The sequence below is a fragment of the Notolepis coatsorum genome (genome assembly GCF_963971535.1).
Source record: "Notolepis coatsorum genome assembly, chromosome: 4".
NCBI lineage: Eukaryota > Metazoa > Chordata > Actinopteri > Aulopiformes > Paralepididae > Notolepis > Notolepis coatsorum.
In genome coordinates, this window is record NC_140168.1 from 3,358,943 (window position 1) to 3,366,055 (window position 7,113).

The window sequence follows — 7,113 nt, forward strand, 5'->3', positions numbered from 1 at the left end:
ATTAACAGATTGCCGAATGGGTACACGTGACCACAGGCCCTGATTGATTGATTGAAAACTTTATTAACAGATTGTAGAATGGGTACACGTGACCTGACCGATTGATTGATTGATTGATTGATTGATTGAAAACTTTATTAACAGATTGCAGAATGGGTACAGTGACCGATTGATTGATTGATTGATTGATTGATTGATTGATTTATTGATTTATTGATTGATTGATTGAAAACTTTATTAACAGATTGCAGAATGCAGTACAGCTCAATACACACAATTGTTAAGGGGATGCAGACCATGCAGTACTGTTACATTTGTGACATACAGTAAATATATACAAGGGGAGGGAACTGTACATTTATGATGAATTGAAAATGGGGGACCCTGATGTAAACAAGACGGAAGTCTTTCTCTGGTCTGCATCCCCTTAACAATTGTGTGTATTGAGCTGTACTGCAGATATATTTCAATTGCCTTACTTATTTACATAAGTATTATAGGCCTACAGCAGTATTGTACAGACAGTCTGTGTGAAGTCTGTGTGGTTATCCAGCTGCACAAAGGCAGAGCAAGAGGCTCTACAGAGGGTGGTGAAGGCGGCAGGCAGGATTGTCGGGACTCCTCTATCAAACATCACCTCCGTCTTCACCTCCCGCTGCCTCCACCGCTCCAAGTGTATCATCAAGGACCAGTCTCACCCAGCACATCACCTCTTTCAGCTCCTTCCCTCAGGGAGGAGATACCGGTCCATACATGCCAAGAGTTAAAGATTTAAGAACAGCTTTTCCCCAAGCAGTCAGACTGTTAAACGCTCATTGACTGTCCCCTCACGTGCACCATGCACTTACCTGGACTTGATAATCACTGTTACCACTCATCATGCACTTTATTTAAAATATTCTGTTATGTACAGTGTTATATGTGTTTCATGTATGTATATATTGTACTACGGTCTGTGGGAGCTCCCCTGAAATTTCACTCACGGTCATATAAGAGTTTTAATGTAGAAGGTTTTATTAATGAAATGTTGGGTATAAACTGGGAGGAGGTATGTTGTGAGGATGACCCAGAGGTTGCACTGGACTTATTTATGTCAGAAACAAATCAGCCCCATGGATAGATAGTAGCTTTTAATGAATTTTAATGAATGAGAGAGACATACTGTAGCCAAAAAAGCATCAGTGTGTTCCAGTTCTGCAGATGACAGACAAAAGTACCGTTCCTTACGTAATCAAGTCACAAAGTTAAATAAGGTGAGAAAAAGGGAATATTTTAAACCATGGTTATATGATGTGAGAAATGATGGTAAAAATCTATGGAATGTTTTAAATCAAATTATGGGTAGAAAATCCAATGTCTGTACACCTTTTGTTGAGTCATATGGAATTGTCCTAACCAAACCATGTGATATTGCCAACCATTTTAATGATTTTTATGCAAGTAAGATATCTCAGCTCAGGCAGGGAATGCACATCTCAAACAATACAAAATCAAATGACATAATTAAGAATATCATAATGAAAGATAAAGGGTGTACATTTGATTTTCAACAGGTTGAGGTTAGTGATATTGAAAGGTTACTCCAGGCTCTACCTGACAGCAAGTTAGCTGGCACAGACAACTTGGATAGTAAATTATTGAGAATTACTGCTACGATCATAGCAAGTCCAGTGTCATATTATTAATAGATGTATACAACGTATATGTACATTACATTTTCTATATTAGGTCTGGAGTTGCCCTCATTAAAAACTGATTTGGAGTCTTTGGGTAAAGGAGTAACCTTAGCCTCCTTCCATATCTTTGGACATAGTCCCACTTGTATACATCTATTAATAATATGACACTGGACTTGCTATGATCGTAGCAGTAATTCTCAATAATTTACTATCCAAGTTGTCTGTGCCAGCTAACTTGCTGTCAGGTAGAGCCTGGAGTAACCTTTCAATATCACTAACCTCAACCTGTTGAAAATCAAATGTACACCCTTTATCTTTCATTATGATATTCTTAATTATGTCATTTGATTTTGTATTGTTTGAGATGTGCATTCCCTGCCTGAGCTGAGATATCTTACTTGCATAAAAATCATTAAAATGGTTGGCAATATCACATGGTTTGGTTAGGACAATTCCATATGACTCAACAAAAGGTGTACAGACATTGGATTTTCTACCCATAATTTGATTTAAAACATTCCATAGATTTTTACCATCATTTCTCACATCATATAACCATGGTTTAAAATATTCCCTTTTTCTCACCTTATTTAACTTTGTGACTTGATTACGTAAGGAACGGTACTTTTGTCTGTCATCTGCAGAACTGGAACACACTGATGCTTTTTTGGCTACAGTATGTCTCTCTCATTCATTAAAATTCATTAAAAGCTACTATCTATCCATGGGGCTGATTTGTTTCTGACATAAATAAGTCCAGTGCAACCTCTGGGTCATCCTCACAACATACCTCCTCCCAGTTTATACCCAACATTTCATTAATAAAACCTTCTACATTAAAACTCTTATATGACCGTGAGTGAAATTTCAGGGGAGCTCCCACAGACCGTAGTACAATATATACATACATGAAACACATATAACACTGTACATAACAGAATATTTTAAATAAAGTGCATGATGAGTGGTAACAGTGATTATCAAGTCCAGGTAAGTGCATGGTGCACGTGAGGGGACAGTCAATGAGCGTTTAACAGTCTGACTGCTTGGGGGAAAAAGCTGTTCTTAAATCTTTAACTCTTGGCATGTATGGACCGGTATCTCCTCCCTGAGGGAAGGAGCTGAAAGAGGTGATGTGCTGGGTGAGACTGGTCCTTGATGATACACTTGGAGCGGTGGAGGCAGCGGGAGGTGAAGACGGAGGTGATGTTTGATAGAGGAGTCCCGACAATCCTGCCTGCCGCCTTCACCACCCTCTGTAGAGCCTCTTGCTCTGCCTTTGTGCAGCTGGATAACCACACAGACTTCACACAGACTGTCTGTACAATACTGCTGTAGGCCTATAATACTTATGTAAATAAGTAAGGCAATTGAAATATATCTGCAGTACAGCTCAATACACACAATTGTTAAGGGGATGCAGACCAGAGAAAGACTTCCGTCTTGTTTACATCAGGGTCCCCCATTTTCAATTCATCATAAATGTACAGTTCCCTCCCCCTTGTATATATTTACTGTATGTCACAAATGTAACAGTACTGCATGGTCTGCATCCCCTTAACAATTGTGTGTATTGAGCTGTACTGCATTCTGCAATCTGTTAATAAAGTTTTCAATCAATCAATCAATAAATCAATAAATCAATCAATCAATCAATCAATCAATCAATCAATCGGTCACTGTACCCATTCTGCAATCTGTTAATAAAGTTTTCAATCAATCAATCAATCAATCAATCAATCGGTCAGGTCACGTGTACCCATTCTACAATCTGTTAATAAAGTTTTCAATCAATCAATCAGGGCCTGTGGTCACGTGTACCCATTCGGCAATCTGTTAATAAAGTTTTCAATCAATCAATCAATCTGTTAATAAAGTTTTCAATCAATCAATCAATCAATCCCGCAGTGCAACGTGCAACGTGACCCAAAATCACGTCACCATAAAGTTTTCAATCAATCAATCAATCAATCCCGCAGTGCAACGTGCAACGTGACCCAAAATCACGTCACCAAAATCAGCCAATGGAAGCGAGGGGTTGCTATGTGCGGTGCTTGTATGTGCAGGGCTTGTAAGCGCTGGTCTGAAGGTCTGCAGCTGGATACTATTGATCTGACCACACTGTCATTGATTGATTGATTGATTGATTGATTGATTGATTGATTGATTGATTGAAAACTTTATTAACAGATTGCAGAATGGGTACAATCAAGTACAGCTCAATACACACAATTGTTAAGGGGATGCAGACCAGAGAAAGACTTTCGTCTTGTTTACATCAGGGTCCCCCATTTTCAATTCATCAGGACATATATGACATACATGACATACAGATAGTCAGTACTGCTACATCTATACATTTATGACATACCAGATTTGCAAATACAGTACTGTTTGTGATACAAAAAGAGTCCAGAAAAGGGAGTATATACATTTGACGTAAAAACTGTACATTGGAGGAGGTTGGGTGGGGTTGGGGGGGGGGGGGGGGGGGGGGGGTTGGGTAGGAGGGGTTGGGGGGGAAACACTGTACAACTGTACAAGAAAAACTGTACATTGGAATATTGACAAAACCATACTAGGTAATTTACTGTACATTGGAGGGGGTTGGGGGGGGGGGGGGAAACACTGTACAAACAAGCAGGGCCGGACTGGGGAAATAATTCATACCGGGAGATATAGCGCGAAATATAGCCCCAATCAGGCCACTTTTTAAGCGGGGGGTCTGGGGGTCCCCCACCAGGACATTTTTTGTTACAAAGACTTAATTTCCTGCATTCTGGTGAATTTTAGTGCATGTGAATCACAAACTAATGAGCCAACAATTGCTTAGTACAATGTACTGTTATGGACCTCAAATAAAACTGTTGTGGCACTAGCAATGCTACTCTCTCCACCTTCAAAAAGAAAAAAGCAAGAGCACAACATATTTTTCTATTTACTATTATAATACAGTTAACCACTCTCTCCTGTAAGGGCCTTTCTTTTTCTTTGTTTTATCCCTCTATCCTCCACCCTTTCTCTTTCTTCCACTGTCCATCTTGACATCAACGTTAATTGACTTTCGCTCTACTGTATCTCTCCCGCGTCCCTCACAACCCCCTCCAATGTACAGTAAAAATGACCAAGTATGGTCTTGTCAATATTCCAATGTACAGTGTTGCTTGTACAGTTGTACAGTGTCCCCCACCCACCCCTCCTACCCAACCTCCCCCCACCCACCCAACCACCTCCAATGTACAGTACCCCCCCCACCTACCCAACCTCTTCCAATGTACAGTTTCTACGTCAAATGTATATACTTCTTTTCTGGACTCTTTTTGTATCACAAACAGTACTGTATTTGCAAATCTGGTATGTCATAAATGTATAGATGTAGCAGTACTGTCTATCTGTATGTCATATATGTTACGATGAATTAAAAATGGGGGACCCTGATGTAAACAAGACGAAAGTCTTTCTCTGGTCTGCATCCCCTTAACAATTGTATGCATTGAGCTGTACTGTACTGTACCCATTCTGCAAACTGTTAATAAAGTTTTCAATCAATCAATCAATCAATCAACCTGGCTCATTGCCTGGCTGTTATTCTGCATCTGAGTGCCGTCTGCCATTCCATTCGCCGCCTCCGCTGTCAATCAGTTGTATCGCCTGGTCCAGCCTCCACCAATCACAAGCGGCAGCACGGCTCCATTGTGATCCGCGTGATGGAGAGAGTCAGATAGTTCTCCAACTCTGTCGCAGACAGTGAAATCCTGGTTGTTCCCCACCCACCTAGGTTATCTAACTATCGCGCCGCGCCGCCGCCACAACTAGAAACAATGGCCTGTCAAAAAAATAAAAAAATAATAATAATATATATATTTTTTTTTATATAAATTTTTTTTTTAAATCTGTGCAGGCCAGGCCACCGGGAAAACTCCCGGTGCTCCCGATGGCCAGTCCGGGCCTGCAAACAAGCAAAACTGTACATTGGAATATTGACAAAACCATACTAGGTAAATTACTGTACATTGGAGGGGGTTGTGTTAGGACATTTACAGGGGCCAGTTTCGAATTGCAGTCTCCAGTAGGTGTTCTTTGAGAGTGGTTTTGAACATTCCTTTACAGCTTTGGGTAGGGCGTTCCACATTGATGTGGCATAATTGCGAAACGTGTTTAGTCCCTTGTTTGAGCCGAATCTGGGTTTAACATGATTTGTTGAGCTCCCTCTGGTGTTGTGATCGTGGTATTCACTGACCTTTGGGAAGTATTTTGACATGTACATGGGTACCTTAGTCGTATAGTGTATCTTGTAGACCAGCAGACCAGGCTGCAGAAACAAATTAGTGGGGGGGCATAAAATGTTCTCGGGGGGGCACAATGGTTTTTCAACACAGGTTCCCTTTTATACGTTTCAGCTGGGACAACGGCGCTGTGGCTTGCTTGGCGTTGCCCACGGTGCTGAACTAAACAGCAGAGAGGCAATTGAAAAATCTAATTTCTGTTCCGTAGGGAGAGGCACACGAGATGGCTGCTTGAAGTTGTAGCTCCCGACGGTCGATTGAGATAACCTCTCCAAATTCAAAAGAAAAGCTCAAACAATAATGAAATACTCGGAAATAAGTGAGAGGACATAAACTATGAGTCGAAGGAGTCGAAGGAATTGTAAAAAACAGGAGAAAGACGACGAAAACGGCGAGATGGACAAAGTAAGATCAACTAACATGGGTGAAGATGGCGGCGGTGAAAACACGACTGAAACAATTCAGGTGTATATTCCACCGCAAGCCAGCAACAACGTCGCGCTCTCCAGACTCCACGACGAGGTAAATAGAATACAAGCGGCGAACGTTAACGCCGCCATTTTAGTGCTGGGTGATTTAAATAGCGCCAATCTGAGAAAGGTATTACCTGACTTCTATCAGCATGTGACTTGCAACACCAGAGGCGGTAACATCCTAGATCACTGTTACACGCAATTTAAAGGTGGCTACAAGGCTCATTCTGATAGTGGCTTTGGTAAATCAGATCACGCGTCCATCTTTCTTTCACCAATGTACAAACAGAGAATCAAAAGTACTCCTGTAGTCTCGCGAGAGGTGCAGAAATGGGATTTGACGTCAGAGGAGACGCTCCAGTCTGCGTTTGACTGCACAGACTGGAATGTGTTCCGCGACACAGATAACATTAATGTCTACAAGGAGACAGTGCTGGACTATGTTTGTACTTTGGTGGAAGAAACAATCCCCACTACCAAAATGAGAGTTTACCCAAATCAAAAACCCTGGGTAGACAAATCCGTCCGTGAAGCTCTGAGAGAGCGCACCAAAGCATACAACGACGGCCTAGTGGCAGGCAACATGAATGACCACAAGGTGGCGCGATACAACGTAAGGAGGACAGTGTCAGAGGCCAAACGGCGCTACAGGGATAAAATTGAACTCCAGTTTGA